The sequence below is a fragment of the Somniosus microcephalus genome, chromosome 11 (assembly GCF_052327205.1).
Source record: "Somniosus microcephalus isolate GS21.2 chromosome 11, FLI_Smic_1.0, whole genome shotgun sequence".
NCBI lineage: Eukaryota > Metazoa > Chordata > Chondrichthyes > Squaliformes > Somniosidae > Somniosus > Somniosus microcephalus.
Genome location: NC_140997.1, coordinates 238528010 through 238554125, shown reverse-complemented (window position 1 = coordinate 238554125; position 26116 = coordinate 238528010). Strand labels below are relative to the sequence as shown.

General features: G+C 53.4%; 1 long non-coding RNA gene across 1 annotated transcript in view; it reads left to right on the top strand.

The window, feature by feature from the left end:
• Positions 1-23069, top strand: part of LOC147111372 (uncharacterized) — a 104182-nt gene extending 81113 nt beyond the window's left edge. Inside the window, exon 3 of the long non-coding RNA XR_015080093.1 lies at positions 19979-23069. This is a non-coding gene — a long non-coding RNA (uncharacterized LOC147111372). The remainder of the gene's footprint in view (positions 1-19978) is intronic.
• Positions 23070-26116: the final 3047 nt, after the last annotated feature.

Here is a 26116-nt window from a genome sequence, read left to right as displayed (position 1 = left end):
TTCCCCAGTGCCCGTGTCCCGAAGGCCCGCTCTGTTCCTGTTTCCCCGGTGCCCGTGTCCCGAAGGCCCGCTCTGTTCCTGTTTCCCCAGTGCCCGTGTCCCGAAGGCCCGCTCTGTTCCCGTTTCCCCAGTGCCCGTGTCCCGAAGGCCCGCTCTGTTCCTGTTTCCCCAGTGCCCGTGTCCCGAAGGCCCGCTCTGTTCCCGTTTCCCCAGTGCCCGTGTCCCGAAGGCCCGCTCTGATCCCGTTTCCCCAGTGCCCGTTTCCCGAAGGCCCGCTCTGTTCCCGTTTCCCCAGTGCCCGTGTCCCGAAGGCCCGCTCTGTTCCTGTTTCCCCGGTGCCCCTGTGTCCCGAAGGCCCGCTCTGTTCCTGTTTCCCCAGTGCCCGTGTGTCCCGAAGGCCCGCTCTGTTCCCGTTTCCCCAGTGCCCGTGTCCCGAAGGCCCGCTCTGATCCCGTTTCCCCAGTGCCCGTGTCCCGAAGGCCCGCTCTGTTCCCGTTTCCCCAGTGCCCGTGTGTCCCGAAGGCCCGCTCTGATCCCGTTTCCCCAGTGCCCGTGTGTCCCGAAGGCCCGCTCTGTTCCCGGTGCCCGTGTGTCCCGAAGGCCCGCTCTGTTCCTGTTTCCCCAGTGCCCGTGTGTCCCGAAGGCCCGCTCTGTTCCTGTTTCCCCAGTGCCCGTGTGTCCCGAAGGCCCGCTCTGTTCCCGTTTCCCCAGTGCCCGTGTCCCGAAGGCCCGCTCTGTTCCCGTTTCCCCAGTGCCCCTGTGTCCCGAAGGCCCGCTCTGTTCCCGTTTCCCCGGTGCCCGTGTGTCCCGAAGGCCCGCTCTGATCCCGTTTCCCCAGTGCCCGTGTGTCCCGAAGGCCCGCTCTGTTCCCGTTTCCCCAGTGCCCGTGTGTCCCGAAGGCCCGCTCTGTTCCCGTTTCCCCAGTGCCCGTGTGTCCCGAAGGCCCGCTCTGTTCCCGTTTCCCCAGTGCCCGTGTGTCCCGAAGGCCCGCTCTGATCCCGTTTCCCCGGTGCCCGTGTGTCCCGAAGGCCCGCTCTGATCCCGTTTCCCCCGGTGCCCGTGTGTCCCGAAGGCCCGCTCTGTTCCCGTTTCCCCAGTGCCCGTGTGTCCCGAAGACCCGCTCTGTTCCCGTTTCCCCGGTGCCCGTGTCCCGAAGGCCCGCTCTGATCCCGTTTCCCCAGTGCCCGTGTGTCCCGAAGGCCCGCTCTGATCCCGTTTCCCCAGTGCCCGTGTGTCCCGAAGGCCCGCTCTGTTCCTGTTTCCCCAGTGCCCGTGTGTCCCGAAGGCCCGCTCTGTTCCTGTTTCCCCAGTGCCCGTGTGTCCCGAAGACCCGCTCTGATCCCGTTTCCCCGGTGCCCGTGTGTCCCGAAGGCCCGCTCTGTTCCCGTTTCCCCGGTGCCCGTGTCCCGAAGGCCCGCTCTGTTCCCGTTTCCCCAGTGCCCGTGTGTCCCGAAGGCTCGCTCTGTTCCCGTTTCCCCAGTGCCCGTGTGTCCCGAAGGCTCGCTCTGTTCCCGTTTCCCCGGTGCCCGTGTCCCGAAGGCCCGCTCTGTTCCCGTTTCCCCGGTGCCCGTGTGTCCCGAAGGCCCGCTCTGATCCCGTTTCCCCGGTGCCCCTGTGTCCCGAAGGCCCGCTCTGTTCCCGTTTCCCCGGTGCCCGTGTGTCCCGAAGGCCCGCTCTGTTCCCGTTTCCCCGGTGCCCGTGTGTCCCGAAGGCCCGCTCTGTTCCCGTTTCCCCGGTGCCCGTGTGTCCCGAAGGCCCGCTCTGTTCCCGTTTCCCCGGTGCCCGTGTGTCCCGAAGGCCCGCTCTGTTCCCGTTTCCCCGGTGCCCGTGTGTCCCGAAGGCCCGCTCTGTTCCCGTTTCCCCGGTGCCCGTGTGTCCCGAAGGCCCGCTCTGTTCCCGTTTCCCCAGTGCCCGTGTGTCCCGAAGGCCCGCTCTGATCCCGTTTCCCCAGTGCCCGTGTGTCCCGAAGGCCCGCTCTGTTCCTGTTTCCCCGGTGCCCGTGTGTCCCGAAGGCCCACTCTGTTCCCGTTTCCCCAGTGCCCGTGTGTCCCGAAGACCCGCTCTGTTCCCGTTTCCCCAGTGCCCGTGTGTCCCGAAGACCCGCTCTGTTCCCGTTTCCCCAGTGCCCGTGTGTCCCGAAGGCCCGCTCTGTTCCTGTTTCCCCGGTGCCCGTGTCCCGAAGGCCCGCTCTGTTCCCGTTTCCCCAGTGCCCGTGTCCCGAAGGCCCGCTCTGTTCCCGTTTCCCCGGTGCCCGTGTGTCCCGAAGGCCCGCTCTGATCCCGTTTCCCCAGTGCCCGTGTGTCCCGAAGACCCGCTCTGTTTCTGTTTCCCCGGTGCCCGTGTGTCCCGAAGGCCCGCTCTGTTCCCATTTCCCCAGTGCCCGTGTGTCCCGAAGGCCCGCTCTGATCCCGTTTCCCCGGTGCCCGTGTGTCCCGAAGACCCGCTCTGTTCCCGTTTCCCCGGTGCCCGTGTCCCGAAGGCCCGCTCTGATCCCGTTTCCCCGGTGCCCGTGTGTCCCGAAGGCCCGCTCTGATCCCGTTTCCCCAGTGCCCGTGTCCCGAAGGCCCGCTCTGATCCCGTTTCCCCGGTGCCCGTGTGTCCCGAAGACCCGCTCTGTTCCCGTTTCCCCGGTGCCCGTGTCCCGAAGGCCCGCTCTGTTCCTGTTTCCCCGGTGCCCGTGTGTCCCGAAGACCCGCTCTGTTCCCGTTTCCCCGGTGCCCGTGTCCCGAAGGCCCGCTCTGTTCCCGTTTCCCCAGTGCCCGTGTCCCGAAGGCCCGCTCTGTTCCCGTTTCCCCGGTGCCCGTGTGTCCCGAAGGCCCGCTCTGATCCCGTTTCCCCAGTGCCCGTGTGTCCCGAAGACCCGCTCTGTTCCTGTTTCCCCGGTGCCCGTGTCCCGAAGGCCCGCTCTGTTCCCGTTTCCCCAGTGCCCGTGTCCCGAAGGCCCGCTCTGTTCCCGTTTCCCCGGTGCCCGTGTGTCCCGAAGGCCCGCTCTGATCCCGTTTCCCCAGTGCCCGTGTGTCCCGAAGACCCGCTCTGTTTCTGTTTCCCCGGTGCCCGTGTGTCCCGAAGGCCCGCTCTGTTCCCGTTTCCCCAGTGCCCGTGTGTCCCGAAGGCCCGCTCTGTTCCCGTTTCCCCGGTGCCCGTGTCCCGAAGGCCCGCTCTGATCCCGTTTCCCCGGTGCCCGTGTGTCCCGAAGGCCCGCTCTGTTCCCGTTTCCCCGGTGCCCGTGTCCCGAAGGCCCGCTCTGATCCCGTTTCCCCGGTGCCCGTGTGTCCCGAAGGCCCGCTCTGATCCCGTTTCCCCAGTGCCCGTGTCCCGAAGGCCCGCTCTGATCCCGTTTCCCCGGTGCCCGTGTGTCCCGAAGACCCGCTCTGTTCCCGTTTCCCCGGTGCCCGTGTCCCGAAGGCCCGCTCTGTTCCTGTTTCCCCGGTGCCCGTGTGTCCCGAAGACCCGCTCTGTTCCCGTTTCCCCAGTGCCCGTGTATCCCGAAGGCCCGCTCTGTTCCCGTTTCCCCGGTGCCCGTGTCCCGAAGGCCCGCTCTGTTCCTGTTTCCCCGGTGCCCGTGTGTCCCGAAGACCCGCTCTGTTCCCGTTTCCCCGGTGCCCGTGTCCCGAAGGCCCGCTCTGTTCCTGTTTCCCCAGTGCCCGTGTGTCCCGAAGGCCCGCTCTGATCCCGTTTCCCCGGTGCCCGTGTCCCGAAGGCCCGCTCTGTTCCCGTTTCCCCCGGTGCCCATGTCCCGAAGGCCCGCTCTGTTCCCGTTTCCCCCGGTGCCCATGTCCCGAAGGCCCGCTCTGTTCCTGTTTCCCCGGTGCCTGTGTGTCCCGAAGGCCCGCTCTGTTCCCGTTTCCCCAGTGCCCGTGTGTCCCGAAGGCCCGCTCTGTTCCCGTTTCCCCGGTGCCCGTGTGTCCCGAAGGCCCGCTCTGTTCCTGTTTCCCCGGTGCCTGTGTGTCCCGAAGGCCCGCTCTGTTCCTGTTTCCCCAGTGCCCGTGTCCCGAAGGCCCGCTCTGTTCCTGTTTCCCCAGCGCCCGTGTGTCCCGAAGGCCCGCTCTGTTCCTGTTTCCCCAGTGCCCGTGTCCCGAAGGCCCGCTCTGTTCCTGTTTCCCCTGTGTCCCGAAGGCCCGCTCTGTTCCCGTTTCCCCGGTGCCCGTGTGTCCCGAAGGCCCGCTCTGTTCCCGTTTCCCCAGTGCCCGTGTGTCCCGAAGGCCCGCTCTGTTCCTGTTTCCCCGGTGCCCCTGTGTCCCGAAGGCCCGCTCTGTTCCCGTTTCCCCAGTGCCCCTGTGTCCCGAAGGCCCGCTCTGTTCCCGTTTCCCCAGTGCCCGTGTGTCCCGAAGGCCCGCTCTGTTCCCGTTTCCCCGGTGCCCGTGTCCCGAAGGCCCGCTCTGACCCTGTTTCCCCAGTGCCCGTGTCCCGAAGGCCCGCTCTGTTCCCGTTTCCCCGGTGCCCGTGTCCCGAAGGCCCGCTCTGATCCCGTTTCCCCAGTGCCCGTGTCCCGAAGGCCCGCTCTGTTCCCGTTTCCCCGGTGCCCGTGTCCCGAAGGCCCGCTCTGTTCCTGTTTCCCCGGTGCCCGTGTCCCGAAGGCCCGCTCTGTTCCCGTTTCCCCAGTGCCCGTGTCCCGAAGGCCCGCTCTGTTCCCGTTTCCCCAGTGCCCGTGTGTCCCGAAGGCCCGCTCTGTTCCCGTTTCCCCAGTGCCCGTGTCCCGAAGACCCGCTCTGTTCCTGTTTCCCCGGTGCCCGTGTGTCCCGAAGGCCCGCTCTGATCCCGTTTCCCCAGTGCCCGTGTCCCGAAGACCCGCTCTGTTCCTGTTTCCCCGGTGCCCGTGTGTCCCGAAGGCCCGCTCTGATCCCGTTTCCCCAGTGCCCGTGTGTCCCGAAGACCCGCTCTGATCCCGTTTCCCCAGCGCCCGTGTCCCGAAGGCCCGCTCTGATCCCGTTTCCCCAGTGCCCGTGTGTCCCGAAGGCCCGCTCTGATCCCGTTTCCCCAGCGCCCGTGTCCCGAAGGCCCGCTCTGTTCCCGTTTCCCCGGTGCCCGTGTGTCCCGAAGGCCCGCTCTGATCCCGTTTCCCCAGTGCCCGTGTGTCCCGAAGGCCCGCTCTGTTCCCGTTTCCCCGGTGCCCGTGTCCCGAAGGCCTGCTCTGTTCCCGTTTCCCCGGTGCCCGTGTCCCGAAGGCCCGCTCTGATCCCGTTTCCCCAGTGCCCGTGTCCCGAAGGCCCGCTCTGTTCCCGTTTCCCCAGTGCCCGTGTCCCGAAGGCCCGCTCTGTTCCCGTTTCCCCAGTGCCCGTGTCCCGAAGGCCCGCTCTGTTCCTGTTTCCCCAGTGCCCGTGTCCCGAAGGCCCGCTCTGTTCCCGTTTCCCCAGTGCCCGTGTCCCGAAGGCCCGCTCTGATCCCGTTTCCCCAGTGCCCGTTTCCCGAAGGCCCGCTCTGTTCCCGTTTCCCCAGTGCCCGTGTCCCGAAGGCCCGCTCTGTTCCTGTTTCCCCGGTGCCCCTGTGTCCCGAAGGCCCGCTCTGTTCCTGTTTCCCCAGTGCCCGTGTGTCCCGAAGGCCCGCTCTGTTCCCGTTTCCCCAGTGCCCGTGTCCCGAAGGCCCGCTCTGATCCCGTTTCCCCAGTGCCCGTGTCCCGAAGGCCCGCTCTGTTCCCGTTTCCCCAGTGCCCGTGTCCCGAAGGCCCGCTCTGATCCCGTTTCCCCACTGCCCGTGTGTCCCGAAGGCCCGCTCTGATCCCGTTTCCCCAGTGCCCGTGTGTCCCGAAGGCCCGCTCTGTTCCCGGTGCCCGTGTGTCCCGAAGGCCCGCTCTGTTCCTGTTTCCCCAGTGCCCGTGTGTCCCGAAGGCCCGCTCTGTTCCTGTTTCCCCAGTGCCCGTGTGTCCCGAAGGCCCGCTCTGTTCCTGTTTCCCCAGTGCCCGTGTGTCCCGAAGGCCCGCTCTGTTCCCGTTTCCCCAGTGCCCGTGTCCCGAAGGCCCGCTCTGTTCCCGTTTCCCCAGTGCCCCTGTGTCCCGAAGGCCCGCTCTGTTCCCGTTTCCCCAGTGCCCGTGTGTCCCGAAGGCCCGCTCTGTTCCCGTTTCCCCAGTGCCCGTGTGTCCCGAAGGCCCGCTCTGTTCCCGTTTCCCCAGTGCCCGTGTGTCCCGAAGGCCCGCTCTGTTCCCGTTTCCCCAGTGCCCGTGTGTCCCGAAGGCCCGCTCTGTTCCCGTTTCCCCAGTGCCCGTGTGTCCCGAAGGCCCGCTCTGTTCCTGTTTCCCCAGTGCCCGTGTGTCCCGAAGGCCCGCTCTGTTCCCGTTTCCCCAGTGCCCGTGTGTCCCGAAGACCCGCTCTGTTCCCGTTTCCCCAGCGCCCGTGTCCCGAAGGCCCGCTCTGTTCCCGTTTCCCCAGTGCCCGTGTGTCCCGAAGACCCGCTCTGTTCCCGTTTCCCCAGTGCCCGTGTCCCGAAGACCCGCTCTGTTCCCGTTTCCCCAGTGCCCGTGTGTCCCGAAGACCCGCTCTGTTCCCGTTTCCCCAGTGCCCGTGTCCCGAAGACCCGCTCTGATCCCGTTTCCCCAGTGCCCGTGTCCCGAAGGCCCGCTCTGTTCCCGTTTCCCCAGTGCCCGTGTCCCGAAGACCCGCTCTGTTCCCGTTTCCCCAGTGCCCGTGTCCCGAAGACCCGCTCTGTTCCCGTTTCCCCAGTGCCCGTGTCCCGAAGACCCGCTCTGTTCCCGTTTCCCCAGTGCCCGTGTCCCGAAGACCCGCTCTGTTCCCGTTTCCCCAGTGCCCGTGTGTCCCGAAGACCCGCTCTGTTCCCGTTTCCCCGGTGCCCGTGTGTCCCGAAGACCCGCTCTGATCCCGTTTCCCCGGTGCCCGTGTGTCCCGAAGACCCGCTCTGTTCCTGTTTCCCCGGTGCCCGTGTGTCCCGAAGGCCCGCTCTGATCCTGTTTCCCCAGTGCCCGTGTGTCCCGAAGACCCGCTCTGATCCCGGTGCCCGTGTGTCCCGAAGACCCGCTCTGATCCTGTTTCCCCGGTGCCCGTGTCCCGAAGGCCCGCTCTGTTCCCGTTTCCCCCGGTGCCCGTGTGTCCCGAAGGCCCGCTCTGTTCCCGTTTCCCCAGTGCCCGTGTGTCCCGAAGACCCGCTCTGTTCCTGTTTCCCCCGGTGCCCGTGTGTCCCGAAGGCCCGCTCTGTTCCCGTTTCCCCAGTGCCCGTGTCCCGAAGGCCCGCTCTGTTCCCGTTTCCCCGGTGCCCGTGTGTCCCGAAGACCCGCTCTGTTCCCGTTTCCCCCGGTGCCCGTGTGTCCCGAAGACCCGCTCTGTTCCTGTTTCCCCCGGTGCCCGTGTGTCCCGAAGGCCCGCTCTGATCCCGTTTCCCCACTGCCCGTGTGTCCCGAAGGCCCGCTCTGTTCCCGTTTCCCCAGTGCCCCTGTGTCCCGAAGGCCCGCTCTGTTCCCGTTTCCCCAGTGCCCGTGTGTCCCGAAGGCCCGCTCTGTTCCCGTTTCCCCGGTGCCCGTGTGTCCCGAAGGCCCGCTCTGTTCCTGTTTCCCCGGTGCCCCTGTGTCCCGAAGGCCCGCTCTGATCCCGTTTCCCCAGTGCCCGTGTGTCCCGAAGGCCCGCTCTGTTCCCGTTTCCCCGGTGCCCGCTCTGTTCCTGTTTCCCCAGTGCCCGTGTCCCGAAGGCCCGCTCTGTTCCTGTTTCCCCAGTGCCCGTGTCCCGAAGGCCCGCTCTGTTCCCGTTTCCCCAGTGCCCGTGTCCCGAAGGCCCGCTCTGATCCCATTTCCCCGGTGCCCGTGTGTCATAGAAACATAGAAACATAGAGATAGGAACAGGAGTAGGCCATTCGGCCCTTCGAGCCTGCTCCGCCATTCAATGAGATCATGGCTGATCTTCGTCTGAGATCATAGCTGATCTTACCAGTTCAGTACCCCGTCCCCGCCTTTTCTCCGTAACCCTTAATCCCCTTAGCCTTCAGAAATATATCCAATTCTCTCTTGAAAATATTTATTGAATTAGCCTTCACAGCCCTCTGTGGCAGGGAATTCCACAGGCTCACCACTCTTTGAGTGAAGAAATTTTTCCTCATCTCTGTTCCTGTTTCCCCGGTGCCCGTGTGTCCCGAAGGCCCGCTCTGTTCCCGTTTCCCCGGTGCCCTGTGTCCCGAAGGCCCGCTCTGTTCCCGTTTCCCCGGTGCTCGTAACCGAAGGCCCGCTCTGTTCCCGTTTCCCCAGTGCCCGTGTCCCGAAGGCCCGCTCTGATCCCATTTCCCCGGTGCCCGTGTGTCCCGAAGGCCCGCTCTGTTCCCGTTTCCCCGGTGCCCGTGTCCCGAAGGCCCGCTCTGTTCCCGTTTCCCCGGTGCCCCTGTGTCCCGAAGGCCCGCTCTGTTCCTGTTTCCCCAGTGCCCGTGTGTCCCGAAGGCCCGCTCTGATCCCGTTTCCCCAGTGCCCCTGTGTCCCGAAGGCCCGCTCTGTTCCTGTTTCCCCAGTGCCCCTGTGTCCCGAAGGCCCGCTCTGTTCCCGTTTCCCCAGTGCCCGTGTGTCCCGAAGGCCCGCTCTGTTCCCGTTTCCCCAGTGCCCGTGTGTCCCGAAGGCCCGCTCTGTTCCCGTTTCCCCGGTGCCCGTGTGTCCCGAAGGCCCGCTCTGTTCCCGTTTCCCCAGTGCCCGTGTCCCGAAGACCCGCTCTGTTCCCGTTTCCCCGGTGCCCTGTGTCCCGAAGGCCCGCTCTGTTCCCGTTTCCCCGGTGCCCGTGTCCCGAAGGCCCGCTCTGTTCCCGTTTCCCCGGTGCCCGTGTCCCGAAGGCCCGCTCTGATCCCGTTTCCCCCGGTGCCCGTGTGTCCCGAAGGCCCGCTCTGTTCCCGTTTCCCCGGTGCCCGTGTCCCGAAGGCCCGCTCTGTTCCCGTTTCCCCAGTGCCCGTGTGTCCCGAAGGCCCGCTCTGTTCCCGTTTCCCCGGTGCCCGTGTCCCGAAGGCCCGCTCTGTTCCCGTTTCCCCAGTGCCCGTGTGTCCCGAAGGCCCGCTCTGTTCCCGTTTCCCCGGTGCCCGTGTGTCCCGAAGGCCCGCTCTGTTCCTGTTTCCCCGGTGCCCGTGTCCCGAAGGCCCGCTCTGTTCCCGTTTCCCCGGTGCCCGTGTCCCGAAGGCCCGCTCTGATCCCGTTTCCCCCGGTGCCCGTGTGTCCCGAAGGCCCGCTCTGTTCCCGTTTCCCCGGTGCCCATGTCCCGAAGACCCGCTCTGTTCCCGTTTCCCCAGTGCCCGTGTCCCGAAGGCCCGCTCTGTTCCTGTTTCCCCCGGTGCCCGTGTCCCGAAGACCCGCTCTGTTCCCGTTTCCCCAGTGCCCGTGTCCCGAAGACCCGCTCTGTTCCCGTTTCCCCGGTGCCCCTGTGTCCCGAAGGCCCGCTCTGTTCCCGTTTCCCCGGTGCCCGTGTGTCCCGAAGACCCGCTCTGTTCCCGTTTCCCCGGTGCCCGTGTGTCCCGAAGGCCCGCTCTGTTCCCGTTTCCCCGGTGCCCGTGTCCCGAAGGCCCGCTCTGTTCCCGTTTCCCCGGTGCCCGTGTCCCGAAGGCCCGCTCTGTTCCCGTTTCCCCGGTGCCCGTGTCCCGAAGACCCGCTCTGATCCCGTTTCCCCAGCGCCCGTGTCCCGAAGGCCCGCTCTGATCCCGTTTCCCCGGTGCCCGTGTGTCCCGAAGACCCGCTCTGATCCCGTTTCCCCGGTGCCCGTGTGTCCCGAAGACCCGCTCTGTTCCCGTTTCCCCGGTGCCCGTGTGTCCCGAAGGCCCGCTCTGTTCCCGTTTCCCCGGTGCCCGTGTCCCGAAGGCCCGCTCTGTTCCCGTTTCCCCGGTGCCCGTGTGTCCCGAAGACCCGCTCTGTTCCCGTTTCCCCGGTGCCCGTGTCCCGAAGGCCCGCTCTGTTCCTGTTTCCCCGGTGCCCGTGTGTCCCGAAGACCCGCTCTGTTCCTGTTTCCCCGGTGCCCGTGTGTCCCGAAGGCCCGCTCTGTTCCCGTTTCCCCGGTGCCCGTGTGTCCCGAAGGCCCGCTCTGATCCCGTTTCCCCGGTGCCCGTGTGTCCCGAAGGCCCACTCTGATCCCGTTTCCCCGGTGCCCGTGTCCCGAAGGCCCGCTCTGTTCCCGTTTCCCCGGTGCCCGTGTGTCCCGAAGGCCCGCTCTGTTCCCGTTTCCCCGGTGCCCGTGTGTCCCGAAGGCCCGCTCTGTTCCCGTTTCCCCGGTGCCCGTGTGTCCCGAAGGCCCGCTCTGATCCCGTTTCCCCGGTGCCCGTGTGTCCCGAAGACCCGCTCTGTTCCCGTTTCCCCGGTGCCCGTGTGTCCCGAAGACCCGCTCTGTTCCCGTTTCCCCGGTGCCCGTGTGTCCCGAAGGCCCGCTCTGATCCCGTTTCCCCGGTGCCCGTGTGTCCCGAAGGCCCGCTCTGATCCCGTTTCCCCGGTGCCCGTGTGTCCCGAAGGCCCGCTCTGTTCCTGATTCCCCGGTGCCCGTGTGTCCCGAAGGCCCACTCTGATCCCGTTTCCCCGGTGCCCGTGTCCCGAAGTGAACAATCAACAAAGTACAGCGACTGTGCACACACAACTGTTTCAACTCCGTTGGAAGCAGTCGCTGCCATTTGCATAAGCAAACATTATCTCAAAATGCTCAAAAGTTAATTGTTTTTATAGTTTCCCAGTGTTTAATTAAAAATCCCTTTCGGCCCAACCAGTCTATGCCGGTGTTTATGCTCCACTCGAGCCTCCTCCCGTCCTTCCTCATCTATCAGCGTAACCCTCTATTCCTTTCTCCCTCATAGGCTTGTCCAGCCTCCCCTTAAATGTATCTCTGCTCTTCGCCTCAACCACTCCCTGTGGTAGCGAGTTCCACATTCTCACCACTCTCTGGGTAAAGAAGTTTCTTCTGAATTCCCCATTGGATTTCTTGGTGACTATCTTACACTGATGGCCTCGAGTTCTGCTCTTCCCCACATCTCCTCTCTGTAAAGTTTTTCTATGTTAAAGGCATTATTAATTGCAAGTTATTGTATGCAGACAGTTTACACACAGCAAGATCCCACAAGCAGTAAAGGAGTTGAAGGACCGATTCATCTATTTTTGGGTGGGGTGGTGTTGTTGTAGTGAACCCTGTGTATGGGAGGGGGAGATGAGATCTTGTAATGGACTGAGCCTGGGGTGGAAGAGAAATAGAATATTTATAGGGGATATATTTTCATGGAGAATTGCCTTCATGGATCCTGTGAAGAGGGAGGGGTGTTCTAGGGAACCTTATACTATTGGGTGGGAGAAAGTGTTTTAAGGAATCCTCATGTCTGGGGAAGCAGGGTGTGGGGTTGTTAGTGTGTAACATACCCAAGGGGAAAAATTCGGTTGATTTGCGCCTCCCGTTAGTGTAGTGTCCGTGTGTTGATAAAGACACTGAAGACAGGAGTTGGTTCATAGGTGTTTACTAAGCAAAGTCTGGGGGGGGGTTCTAACGGATGTACACAATATACAGGCTTATGTAGCCCGAGTGGCCATTACCGGCATTACAGCACACCTGGGGCTCTTAAAGGCACATACACTACAATTCCTCCCCTTTTAGTTAACCAGTACATCATATTTTAAGTAATTATTAATTACATGTTATAAGAAAAATAATATACACATTGCTGTAGTTAATTAATTATAAGTCAGTCTCTCAGGAGGCTTCCTGACTCGGTCCGGATAACGCCTCGGGGGTGTAGTAGTTTCTGGTGGTGTAGTAGGTTCTTTTGGCAAGGCTGATTCGGCTTGAATGCCAGTGTCGGGTTCATCGGGTTCCAGTATCACCGGATCGGAGGTAGATATGGGTATCTCTACTTCATCGTTAGACGTATAGAGTTGTGGTGTAGGTTGTCCCTTTTCGGATGACTTTATGATTTGGTCAGCATGGCGCCTTATTATGCTTTCTCCAATGTCCACGGTATACATCAGTGGTCCTAGTCGTGTGCAGATAGTTCCAGGCTGCCATTTCTCGGTACGGTAGTCCCGGGCCAAAACTTGTTGACCTATCTGGAAGGTTCTAGTTGGCCTTTCATTCATGCCTTGAAACTGCCGGTTCTCCACGTCCCTTCTGATGTTGGGCTTGACCAAATCCAGCCGGCATCTTAGGTTTCTATTGAAGAACATCATGGCGGGAGTTTGGTTGGAAACCATATGTGTTGCATTCCTGTATGCGAATAAGAAGTTATCCACCTTGTGCTGAAGTTTTATGTCTTCATTACCCATGGCCTTTATGGCCTTCTTGAAGGTCTGGACAAACCTTTCAGCCAATCCATTGGTGGCGGGATGGTATGGGGCGGACGTGTAGTGCTTAACCCCATTGTTTTTTAAGAACTTTCTGAATTCTTCGGACACAAATTGCGGCCCATTATCAGAACATATCTGTTCCGGCAGCCCATTCCTGGCAAATATGGTCCTTAATACTGTGATGGTTTTTTCCGTGGTGGTGGAGGACATCTTTATTACCTCCGGCCACTTGGAGTGTGCATCAACCGCGATTAAGAACATTGAGTCCATAAATGGACCAGCAAAGTCGATGTGCACCCTTTGCCAGGGAGATGAGGACCACTCCCATGGATGTAGAGGGGCTTGTGGTGGAGCGTTTTGGACCTTCTGGCATCCTAGGCAGCTCTTGGTCATTTCTTCGATGTCTCCATCGATACCTGGCCACTATACAAATGCCCTAGCTAGGTTCTTCATTTTCACTCCACCCAGATGCCCCTCGTGAAGTTCCTTTAGCAATTTATCCTGGAGTTTGGGTGGAATCACCACTCTGGATCCACACATCAAGGTTCCTCGGCACACTGACAGCTGTTCTCTTCTTTGCGAGAATGCTGGCAACAGTGGTTCGCCATGTGCTGGCCATCCCTTCACTGTTAAATCGTAGACCCGTGAGAGAGTCGGGTCATTTCTCGTCTCCCTTTCAATGGCAGAATTTGTTACTGGTAGACATTCCACTATGGTAGAGTGGAATATCTCTACTGGGTCTACTGTAGGTGCCTCTTCTACCGTTGGCAACGGTAGGCGCGATAAACCGTCAGCATTCCCATGCTGTTTTGATCCTTTGTATTCTATGTTGTATTGGTGTGCCCCTAGAAAAAGGGACCACCTCTGTAGCCTTTGCGCTGTCATAATGGGAGCACCCTTTTTAGGGTTGAATATGGAGACGAGGGGTTGATGGTCAGTCAACAAGGTAAATTTTTGTCCGTGTAGGTAATGGTTGAATTCCTTCACTCCCCATACCAGGCTGAGTGCTTCCCTGTCGATTTGGGCATAGTTACGCTCAGCTGAGTTTAATGAGCGTGACGCAAAAGCTATCGGCTGTTCTGAGCCATCAGGGAATTTATGGGATAATACTGCTCCTATGCCGTAAGGGGACGCATCGCATGCCAGTCTGATTGGGAGTGATGGGTTGTAAAGAGCCAAAACTTCTTCGGATGTGATTAAGTCTTTGCATTTATGGAAGGCACGTTTACAGTCTTCGTTCCATTTCCAAATCACTCCTGTTTGTAGAAGTTCATTAAGAGGGTGTAGAAGAGTTGATAAGTTCGGTAAAAATTTATGATAGTAATTTATTAATCCCAGGAACGACCTTAATTGTGAAACGTTTTCAGGTGCTGGGGCTTTTATGACCGCTTCAATTTTTTCAGGTGACTTATGCAACCCTTCATTATTAATTATGTGGCCACAATATGATATCTAATTTTGGAAAAATTCGCACTTGGGGCGATTTGCTCGTAGGCCCCGTTCTTTCAGCCTAGTGAGCACCTGCTCCAAATTGGCAAGGTGCTCGTTGTCGTTTTCTCCTGTTACAAGGATGTCGTCTAGGTAGCATTGAGTCCCCGGAATCCCTTGCAGGACTTGCTCCATAGCTCTTTGCCAGATAGCTGGAGCTGATGCTACTCCAAAAACCAGTCGATTGTACTGGTACAGGCCTTTGTGTGTGTTTACCGTGAGATACTTTTTAGAGGCCTCCTCAACCTCCATCTGTAGATATGCCTGTGCCAAGTCAATTTTGGTGAAACGTTTCCCTCCGGATAGTGAGGCGAAAATATCTTCTATCCTCGGAAGAGGATACTGTACTGTGTGAAGGACCGGGTTTACAGTCACCTTGAAGTCTCCACAGATGCGAATTTTTCTCTGTTCTTCAGATTTATCATTATTCAATGCTTTTTTCATGACTGGAACGATGGATGTTGCCCACTCGCTCCAATCTATTTTGGATAATACGCCTGCCTTTTCCAAATTCTCCAGCTCTGCCTCGACTGCTGGACGAATTGCATATGGCACCGGTCTTGCCTTAAAAAATTTGGGAATTGCTGCATCTTCCACTTTTATTGAGGCGGTGATGCCTTTCAAGGTTCCTAGTTTCTCCTGAAACACTTCTTTGGCGTTGGCCAAGATGTCTTTTAATCGTTCAGGTATGATGTCATCATTATTTTTTTTTCTTACTGGTCACCGTCAGTGCCTGAATGGAGTGCCAGTCTAAACGTATCTTTCTGATCCATTCACATCCCAACAACGGTGGACCACCATCTTGTAGAATGTATAAATACAACTTTTGTATTTCTTTGCCATTGTATACAACAGGCACCCTTATTTTTCCTTTGGGGTATACTTTCTGCCCCGTATATGTTTTTAAGATAATGGATGTGTCTTTTAGAGGTATATGCGAAAATAGCCTCTCGTAATCCCGTCGATTTATTACGGTTAGAGCTGATCCTGTATCTAGCTCCATTTTAACTGGGGACCCTGCTATCGTGAGGGTAACCCAAATGGTTTGGTAATCATCTTTGGCAAGTACATTATGTAATTTGAGACAGCTTAGTCTCTTGTTTTCGGAGTCGCTATCACTCTTCTGGTCTTCGGAGCTACTGTCCGTCATCATTTGTACCTTCCTGTACTTTCCTTTATTGATTTTTTTTTTTCTGTCCGTGGATTTATTTTGTCCAGATCGCCATACCCGTGCAATGTGTCCAATTTTTCCGCATTGCCTGCATGCTTTGTCCTTGAACCAGCAGTCCTTCTGGTTATGGGTGGATCTGCCGCAGCGATAACATCTTTTGAAACCCTGTGTCATTTCATGGGTGCCGAAGTCCTGTGTCTTTTGTTGTATCTCTGCAGCTCCTCTTGCTGCTGCTTCGTATGATACAGCCATATTGAAAGCTTTGTCCAATGTTAAATCTTATTCAGAAAGCAGCCTTTTTTGTGTTCCTTCACTTAAGAGACCGCAAACGAATTTGTCTCGAAGATAATCTGCTAGTCCTGCCCCGAATTGGCAGTACTTTGATAGCTTTCTTAATTCGGTTAGGTAATCAGCGTTACTTTCATTCTTGTGTTGATTTCTCTTGAAGAATTTGAATCGTTCCGCTATGAGCAGCGGTGTTGGGTTTAAGTGCTCCTGCAGGGTATCAACAATTTCTTTAAAATTCTTGTCCTTTGGTTTGGCTGGAGTGATTAAATTTTGTAACAGCCCGTATGCCTTTGCGCCCATTAGGTTCAGCAGTACTGAAGCTTTTTTTTTCATCTTCTATTCCATTTGCAGTGCAATATACCTCTACTCTTTCCACGTATGTGGTCCAATCCTCTATTTCGCTATCAAAAGCATCAATATTGCCAGACTTAGGCATTTCAGAAAAGATATGGCGCTTCCCGCGCTTTTCTGCCGCTGCTGCCGATGACAACGCTGTTTCCCGCGGTTCCCATTCTTTTTATTTATTTATTTATTTATTTACAGTTGGAGACTCGTTCCCGCGGGACTTTCTCTCCAGGTCTGAACGCTGACCTGCTTGCCGCGCCGGCCGTCTCCCGAGTGCTCCCTCCCAGTCCGTTATTGCTTGCCTCCGATTTCGCTGCCTGTCTCAGCTGTAGAGCCAGCCGCTGTAGCCCCAGCCTGACGGCCAGGAAGGATTAGCGCAGTACCTGACACCAGCTTGGCCCGCTGGTGAAACCACAGCTTCTCTCACTTTCTTGAGTCTTCTGGACGCCCGAGGAATCGATGTCCTTGAGGTGCTGCCGAATTGCAGGTAAGTCCGTTTCCACTTCGTCGCCACTGTAGTGTCCGTGTGTTGATAAAGACACTGAAGACAGGAGTTGGTTCATAGGTGTTTACTAAGCAAAGTCTGGGGTGGGTTCTAACGGATATACACAATATACAGGCTTATATAGCCCGAGTGGCCATTAGTGGCATTACAGCACACCTGGGGCTCTTAAAGGCACATACACTACAGTTAGCGCCCTAAGAGGGGTGCAAAGCAACTAGCACCTGGGCGCGGTGCCGCTAATGCCTCCCACGAAATTCAACGGAAGGTTAGCGGTGGTGGTAACCGTTAGTGCCCCGCGGCACTGCACCGCCGGCGATGATGTCATCGCCGTGCGCAGCGCCCCGCTCGTGCACGGCTGCGATCTTCGGTAGCGCCCCCTGACCTACCACCGGATGCTATGTCCAACGGGGTCAGGGGGGCCTACCTGCGGCCGGGGCGGCGCTACTTAAAGGGAAGGTGCCGGGCAGCCATTTTTGTTGCTGGCCGCTTGCCAGCACCTGCCCGCTTTGCCATCCCCGGCCTTCTGTGCAGCCCCCCGCGGACTGCTGGCTGTGCTCTGTGAGCCCGGCACTTCTCTTGAGTGCTAGGCTCTTTTGCCGGCACTCCGTCGCGCCGCGATATTCACTCACAGTGCCCCAAGAGGGAGGTGAGGCGCTTCCAGTAGTGCCCCGCCTCCCTCTTGGGGTGCTACCGGTGAATTTCAGGCGCGGGGATGCTAACTTTTTCGGGGCGCTGTAAGTAGACATATTGTCTGTCCTGTGTGATATAATATATAAATATATATGTGTTTTGTGCAATGTAAGCAATATACACAGTATTAGTGTTTTATGTAATGTACACAATAGAATGCCTAATATATGCAATGTGTATAATGCAGTCAATATATAATATACTGGGTGTAACACCGTTGATTCAGTGTAATATAATGTCTGATAATTGTAATAAATGCAGTATCAACTTTATGTATTTGCACTGTATAATACTAAGTACAAAATATGCATGCTCAATCTGTATAATGTGTATATACTGTCTAAACAGTTCACTGTTCCATGGTGTATACTACTCACCAGTTAAGCATTCTTCTGAATGCCCTGATTGGAAAACAACTTTCTACAAACAATTTTCTCAATCAGATGCAAAACACATCTTTACTTTTTATGTTGTGATGCAGATAACCTGCAATATCACAAGCTGCAGTGATAATTTTAACAAAACTTCAAATTGATGGTACTATGTGACATGAGGTTACTGCTTTGTAGTTCAGTCCCTGCCACCCAGTGTCCTTTATTAAGTGTGCCTATTTTCTGAAGATTAACTAGTACTCATCATTTGATAAATTTGCATTCATTACATCACACTCAATAATCTCTTAATGTGAATGTGGTCTTGTAGTACCAGTCCAGATATCTGACAGCAGCAAGCAGATGGACTGAAACACACAAGATTCTGAGGGGTGTAGTGTCCGTGTGTAGATAAAGACACTGAAGACAGGAGTTGGTTCATAGGTATTTACTAAGCAAGTCTGGGGGGGGGTTTCTAAAGGATATACACAATACACAGGCTTATATAGCCCAAGTGGCAATTACCGGCATTACGCACACCTGGGGCTCTTAAAGGCACATACACCATAATTGCTCTTAAAGGCACATACACCACAAGGGGGATTGGCAGGGTAGGTGCTGAGAGGCTGTTTCCCCTGGCTGGAGTGTCTAGAACTAGGGGGCATAGTCTCAGGATAAGGGGTCAGCCATTTAGGACAGATGAGGAGGAATTTCTTCACTCAGAGGGTTGTGAATCTTTGGAATTCTCTGCCCCAAAGGGCCGTGGATGCTGAATCGTTGAGTATATTCGGGATCCTGGGCTTCATAAATAGAGGAATAGAGTACAAAAGCAAGGAAATTATTATGAACCTTTATAAAACACTGGTTCGGCCTCAGCTGGAGTACTGTGTCCAATCCTGGGCACCGCACTTTCAGAAGGATGTGAAGGCCTTAGAGAGGGTGCAGGAAAGATTTATAAGAATGGTTCCAGGGATGAGGGACTTCAGTTACATGGATAGACTGGAGAAGCTGGGGTTGTTCTCCTTAGAGCGGAGAAGGTTGAGAGGAGATTTGATAGAGGTGTTCAAAATCATGAGGGGTCTGGACAGAGTAGATAGAGAGAAACTGTTCCCATTGGCGGAAGGGTCGAGAACCAAAGGACACAGATTTAAAGTGATTGGCAGAAGAACCAAAGGCGAAATGAGGAAAAACTTTTTTACTCAGCGAGTGGTGAGGATCTGGAATGCACTGCCTGAAAGGGTGGTGGAGGCAGATTCAATCGTGGCTTTTAAACGGGAATTGGATAAGTACCTGAAGGAGAACATTTGCAGGGCTACGGGGAAAGGGCGGGGGAGTGGGACTAGCTGAAGCGCCCTTGCAGAGAGCCCGAACGGGCTCGATGGGCTGAATGGCCTCCTTCTGTACTGTAACCATTCTATGATTCTATTCTGTGATTCTAAATGGAAACACTGTGTCTATCAAAACCTTTCATAATTTTAAAGACCTGTATTAGGTCACTCCTCAGCCTTCTCTTTTCATGAGGAAAGAGCCCCAACCTGTTCATCCTTTCCTGATAGGTATAACCTCGCAGTTCTGGTATCATCCTTGTAAATCTTCTCTGCACCCTCTCCAGTGCCTCGATATCCGTTTTATAATATGGCGACCAGAACTGTACGCAGTACTCCAAGTGTGGTCTAACCAAGGTTCAATACAAGTTTAGCATAACTTCCCTACTTTTCAATTCTATCCCTCTAGAAATAAACCCTAGTGCTTGGTTTGCTTTTTTATGGCCTTGTTAACCTGTGTCACTACTTTTAGTGATTTGTGTATTTGTACTCCCAGAGTCCTTTGCTCCTCTACCCCATTTAGATTCTTATTTTCCAAGCAGTATGTGACCGCCCTATTTTTCTTACCAGAATCTAATACCTCACACTTATCTGTGTTGAATTTCATTTGCCAATTATATGCCCATTCTACAAGTTTATTAATGTCTTGTAATTGTCCTCCTCAGTATTGACTATTCCCCCCCCCCCAATTTGGTGTCGTCCGCAAATTTAGATATCGTGTTTTTGATTCCAAAGTCTAAATCGTTAATATAAATTGTGAACAACAGTGGTCCCAGCACTGATCCTTGTGGGACCCCACTTCCCACCTTCTGCCACTCTTGAATAGCTACCCTTTACCCCCACTCTCTGCTTTCTGTCTTGCAGCCAAGTAGCTATCCATTCTGCTAATTATCCCCTGACTCCGCAGTCTCTGACCTTATCGAAGGCCTTGTGGAAATCATTACCCTTGTCTACTCTCTGTTACCTCTTCAAGGAATTCAATGAGGTTGGTCAAGCGTGACTTAAAATCTCTGCAATGTTTCTGAGGTCAAAGATTTTGAGTGAAGCCCAGGTTTTGGAGATAGACTAACACCTTGAAGTAGAAACTTTAATGAAGACATTAACAATTAAATTTACCCATTGAATTGGATTTTGTATCTTTTTACGTGAAATATATTTTTTGTATTTTTTATTTAGAAAAAACTTTATTTCAACATTAGAAATTTCAGTTAATGAGAAAAAAACACGGCAGATGAAATATTTTTTGAAGAATCTTTCTGAGTGGTTCGAAATTTGTTCCGTGACTAGCAGAAAGCTAAGGGTTGTAACTCACTTGACATCCTATCTCCAGAATCACTTTCTTCATAACAGACACCAATATATTGCACACAGTAAAGCACAGAGTAACAAGCGTATCATTTCCAGGAACCCAGTCACATTTCTGCAGGAGTTCTCCTTGTTGACGAGATCTTTCCAAATTTTCATTACTGTTTTATAATAGTATTACAATTGTGTTAAAAATCCAACAATCCTGTTCAGATGCATGTTCAGCTTATTGTAGTAGATTTGTATACATAATACAAGGTAGTTATTATAATTCTAATTTTTTTTTAGAATCACAAACCCGATCTTGAGAGAGTGGATCGACAGGTTTGCCCACAGATCCTTGGCCTAAGATGACACCTGTTGGTTGGAAGAAGTGATTATGATTCAGCAAGTGTTGAGACACAGTCAGGGAAGATCGCATTATTTCTTCCTGAAAGCTCTTCAAAACAACAGGTGGACTGCTGCTTTCCCTGGATGTGGATTTCCCGTACTCATGGTACATGGAGTCTTGGATTCAATTGAAAAATGATAACCAATATGCATAAAGGTGAGTAACCTATCCTTATTTTAAATAATCCATTGTAACCTCACTTTTCCTGTTCAATCTGTAACACTTCAGTACGACACCAGTACATTGCTGTACCACAGACCATCATACGGCTCAAAGACTCAGCGTCCACAGCTCTCTGGGGTAGACAAGTCCAAAGATTCACAACCATCTGTAAGAAATGTATCCTCATCTTGGTCCTAAATGGCCAGCCCCTTATTCTGACACTATGCCCCCTAGTTCTAGACTATCCAGCCGGGGAAAACAGCATCTCAACATCTACCCTGTCAAGCCCTCTCAGAATCTTATATGTTTCAATGAGATCACCTCTCATTCTTCTAAACTCCAGAGAGTATCGGCCCAATTTACTCAATCTCTGCTCATAGGACAACCCTCTCATCCCAGGAATCAATCACTTGACCTGTCTATATCCCTTTGCAGGCTCGTTGTGTCCTCCTCACAGCTTTGTATCATCAGCAAACTTGAATACATTACACTCGGTCCCTTCATCTAAGTCATTAATATACAGGAATCTTTCTGATATCCGGCACTGACAGGACCGAGCTGGTGCCGTACCATCAAAAGCGCCGGACATACCAGCATTAATGTTGAAACATACGGAACTGTAAAGCTCCGTGTGAATCAACAAACCCTGTTGCTTAGCAACAGCTTCAAAACAGTCGGCTGCAGCTGCAAGCGTCTCTAGCTGAAGCTGTTGCTATAGCTACAGACCTTGCAGTGCCTGACTGGGGGAAAAAAAGCAACGAGAACTAAAAAAACTTATAGAAAACGGCTCCTGATTTTTGCCGTTAGATCGAGTATTCCAGACATATAACCTCCGGATAAACCAAAGTTTCCTGTAGATTGTAAATAGCTGAGGCACCCCACTAGTTACAGCTTGTCGACCTGAAAATGACCCGTTTATTCCTACTCTCTGTTTTCTGTCCTTTAACCAATCCTCTATCCCTGCTAATGTATTATCCCCAAACCTATGAGTCCTTATCATGTGTATCAACATTTCATGTGGGACCTTATCAAATGCCTTTTGGAAATTCAAATATACTACATCCACTGGTTCCCCTGTATCTACCCTGCTTGTTGCACCCTCTAGAAACTCTAATAGATTTCTCAAATACGATTTCCCTTTCATAAAACCATGTTGACTCTGCCTATTAGGATTTTCTAAGTGCCCTGTTAGCACTTCCTTAACAATGGATTCCAGCATTTTCCCGACGACTGATGTCAGGCTAACTGGCCTGTCGTTCCCTGTTTTCTCTCTCCCTCCTTTCTTGAATAGCGGCGTTACATTTGCTACCTTCCAATCCGCTGAGACCATTCTAGAATCTATGGAATTCTGGAAGATCAAAACCAAAGCATCCACAATCTCTGCTACCACCTCTTTTAGAACCCTAGGATGTAGGCCATCAGGTCCAGGGGATTTTTCAAGTACTTTATGTTTACTAATACTAATTTCTTTTAGTTCCTCACTCTCATTTGACCATTGGTTCCCCACTGTTTCTGGTATGTTTTTTGTGTCTTCTACTGTGAAGAGAGATACAGAATATTTGTTTAACGTCTCTGCCATTTCCTTATTCCCCATTATAATTTCTCCTGTCCCTTGAAGCAGACATTTTGTATTGCATAGTATTTTCAGCACAGAAGCAGGCCATTTGGCCCACAGGCCCATGCCGGATATTAAAGGGTACGGGAGTGAGTCGGAGAGTGGGATTAGACTGTGTGTGGCCCACTTTATCACCTCCTTCCCTCTGGAATTCTCTTCCGAAACTATTTTCATTTGCTGCTGTTCTTGTCTTGAAAATTTCCGTCTGGACCATGACTTTGGCTTCTCCTGTATTGTGCTCCATGAAACCAGTCTATGTGAAGAACATCAAACACGTGTAAGTAGTTGAATGGGAACCACATTTCTGCCCCCATTCAGAACCAGTTTATACCCCCAAGGGGCAAGAGCTCTACCTGACAAAAAACCAGCCATGGACGACTAAAGAGGTAAGGGACAACATAAAACTAAAATAAAAAGCATACAAGAATGCAAAAACTCGCACAGATCCTGGCGAATGGGAAAGATACAAAGAACAACAAAAGGTGACAAAACAGATAGTAAGAGCTACAAAAAGGAATATGAAAAGAAACTTGCAAGAATAATCAAAATCAATACAAAAAACTTTTACAATTATATTAGGAAAAAGAGGGTGAAAGAAATTAACGTAAGCAAATTAACAGTAATGAAGAAAATAATGGCACATAAAGAATGACAAATCCCCAGGACCAGATGGTTTTCAGCCCAGGATTTTAAAGGAAGAAGGAGAGAACATTGCAGATGCCCTAACTATGATTTTCCACAAGTTCTCTCGATTCAAGAGCCGTTCCTTTAGATGGAAAATTGCACATGTCACTCCGCTACTTAAGAATGGTGAGAAAGAAAGACTCTAAGAGAAGGATGAACCATCCGTGGCTAACTAAGGAAGTAAAGGATGGAATCAAATTGAAAACAAAGGCATACAATGTTGCAAACAATAGGGGAAGGCCAGAGGATTGGGAAATTTTTAAAAAGCAGCAAAGGACGACTAAAAAAATGATAGAGAGAGAGAAGATAGCTTATGAGAGTAGGCTAGCAAGAAATATAAAAACAGACAGTAAGAGCTTCCACAGGTCTATAAAAAGGAAGAGAGTAGCTAAAGTAAATGTTGGTCCCCTAGAGGATGAGTCCGGGAATTAATATTAGAAACAGGGAAATGGCGCAGACTTTGAACAAATATTTTGTATCGGTCTTCACGGTAGAAGACACTAAAAGTATCCCAATAATGGATAATCAAGGGGCTATTGGGGTGGGAGGGGGGGGGACTTAAAACAATCACTATCACTAGAGAAAAAGTACTAGGCAAACTAATGGGACTAAAAGTGGACAAGTACCCTGGACCCGATGGCCTGCATCCTAGGGTCTTAATAGAGGTGGCTGCAGAGATACTGGATGCATTGGTTGTAATCTACCAAAATTCCCTGGATTCTGGAGAGGTCCCAGCGGACTGGAAAACCGCAAATGTAACCCCCCTATTTAAAAAAGGAGGGAGACAGAAAGCAGGCAACTATCGACCAGTTAGCCTAACATCTGTCATTGGGAAAATGCTGGAGTCCTTCATTGAGGAAGTGGTAGCAGGACATTTAGAAAATCATAATATAGTCAAGCAGAGTCAGCATGGTTTTATGAAAGGGAAATCATGTTTGACAAATTTGCTGGAGTTCTTTGAGGATGTAACGAGCAGGGTGGATAAAGGGGAACGAGTACAAAGAAACATAGAAACTAGGAGCAAGAGTAGGCCATTCGGACCCTTGAGCTCGCTCCGCCATTTAATGAGATCATGGCTGATCATCCAAATTCAGTACCCTGTCCCTGCTTTCTCCCCATATCCCTTGATTTCTTTAGCCTTAAGAAATATATCTAACTCCTTCTTGAATATATTTAATAAGTTGGCCTCAACTGCCTTGTGTGGTAGAGAATTCCACAGGTTCACCACTCTCTGGGTGAAGAAATTCCTCCTCATCTCAGTCTTAAATGGCTTACCCCTTATCCTTAGACTGTGACCCCTGGTTCTGGACTCCCCTGCCATCGGGAACATCCTTCCTGCATCTAGTCTGTCTAGTCCTGTTAGAATTTTATAAGCTTCAATGAGATCTCCTCTCATTCTTCTAAACTCTGGCGAATATAAGCCTAATCGACCCAATCTCCCCTAATACGTCATTCCTGCCAGCCCAGATATCAGTCTGGTGAATCTTTGCTGCACTCGCTCCATGGCAAGAACATCCTTCCTCAGATAAGGTGACCAAAACTGCACACAACACTCAAGGTGTGGTCTCACCAAGGCCCTGTACAACTGCTGCAAGCCATCCTTGTTCCTGTACTCGAATCCTCTCGCTATGAAGGCCAACATACCATTTGCCTTCTTAACCACCTGCTGCACCTGCATGCTTACCTTCAGCGACTGGTGCACAAGGACACCCAGGTCTCGTTGCACTTCCCCTTTTCCCAATCTATTGCCGTTCAGATAATAATCTGCCTTCCTGTTTTTGCCACCGAAGTGGATAACCTCACATTTATCCACATTATACTGCATTTGCCATGCATCTGCCCATGTCATGTATTTGGATTTCCAGAAGGTATTCGATAAGGTGCCACATAAAAGGTTACTACACAAGATAAGAGCTCATGGGGTTGGGGGTAATATATTAGCATGGATAGAAAAAGGTGGCCATTCAGCCCATTGTTCCTGTGCCAGCTCTTTGAAAGAGCTATCCAATTGGTCCCACTCCCCTGCTCGTTCCCATGAGTCAGAACATTTGCCAGGGATTTTGGGTTTCTGTTTGAGCAATCTATAATGGCACGCATTATAATGTTTGGAGATCATGGGTTTAAAAGAGATTTTTAATTTAGGATCAGGTTGTGTTTAAGACTTCCATTTGATTTTTGTTACCGTATAAAAGTGTTTTTTTGAAACACATCCTTTTAAAACATTTTTTCTATTTCCTGTTAAATTGCTTTATGGAGTGTAATTTACATGTAGAGTAGGTTAAGGAGCCTCTCACCTGCAGGTTATTCTGTAACAGGAGTTGTTATGTAAGGTACCGCTACAAGCAGCTCCGTTTCTTCTGCTCATTTATTGGTTAATGGTGAATTTGAATGGCCCCTTCAATATGATGGGTGCTTTAACTTTTAAAAATGATTACTATTTTCAGTCTAAAGCAGTGATTGTAACCACACCTGGAATTTCTTAACTACTTATTAAACCTGCTAACGATGAAAAATATGAAGGCCTGTTTACTGCAGCCTAGCCAACCACAGAACATTGTCTGCTGCCTTCCTCTTTCTACAATTGTCTCCCTCGGGTACAGTTCCACAGGACCAGGTCAACCTCCAGCACCTTGCCTACGTGTTATTTTAGTGTGTGGTTCTCGATGGTGAGTCTTGGCCTGCTTTACCTAAGGGGAACATCAGCTGAGCTCAATTCTATATTCACCCAATACAGAGCTTATGGTATAGAGATCGGGTGAGAGTCTGAGCAGACTTCCCCTCTCCTTAACCTGGGGCTGCTGAAGGCAGACATTGCTTTATCAGCCTTCTCCCAGTCATCAGTAAAGTGATGAACGAAGTCATCGATAGTGCCATCAAGTGACACCCACTCACCAATAATCTGCTTCCAATGCTTAGTTCGGATTCCGCCCAAACCGCTGAGCTCCAGGTCTCATCACAGCCTTGATCCAGACATGGACACAAGAGTTGATGCCAGAGGTGACGTGAGAGTGACTGCCCTTGACATTAAAGCAGCATTTAACCAGGTATAGCACCAAGGAGCTCTAGCAAAACTAAAGTATGACCAAAGTGAGAACTCTGCAGTGGCTGGAGTCATCCTGACTTAACGGAAGATGGTTGTGGTGGTTGGAGGCCAATCATCTCAGCCCCAGGACACCGCTGCAGGAGTTCCTCAGGGCAGTGTACTAGGCCCAACCATCTTCAGCTGCTTCATCAATGACCTTCCCTCCATCATAAGATCAAAAGTGGGGATGTTCACTGATGACTGCACAGTGGTCAGTTCCATTCGCAACTCCTCAGATAATGAAGCAGTCCGTGCCAGCATGCCGCAAGACCTGGACAACATCCAGGCTTGGGCTGATAAGTGGCAAGTATCATTCGCGCCACACAAGTGCCAGGCAATGACCATCTCCAACAAGAGAGAGTCTAACCACCTCCCCATGACATTCAATGGCATTACCATCGCCAAATTCACCACCATCAATAATATGGGGGTCACCATTGACCAGAAACTCAACTGGACCAGCCACATAAATGCCGTGGCTACTTGAGTAGG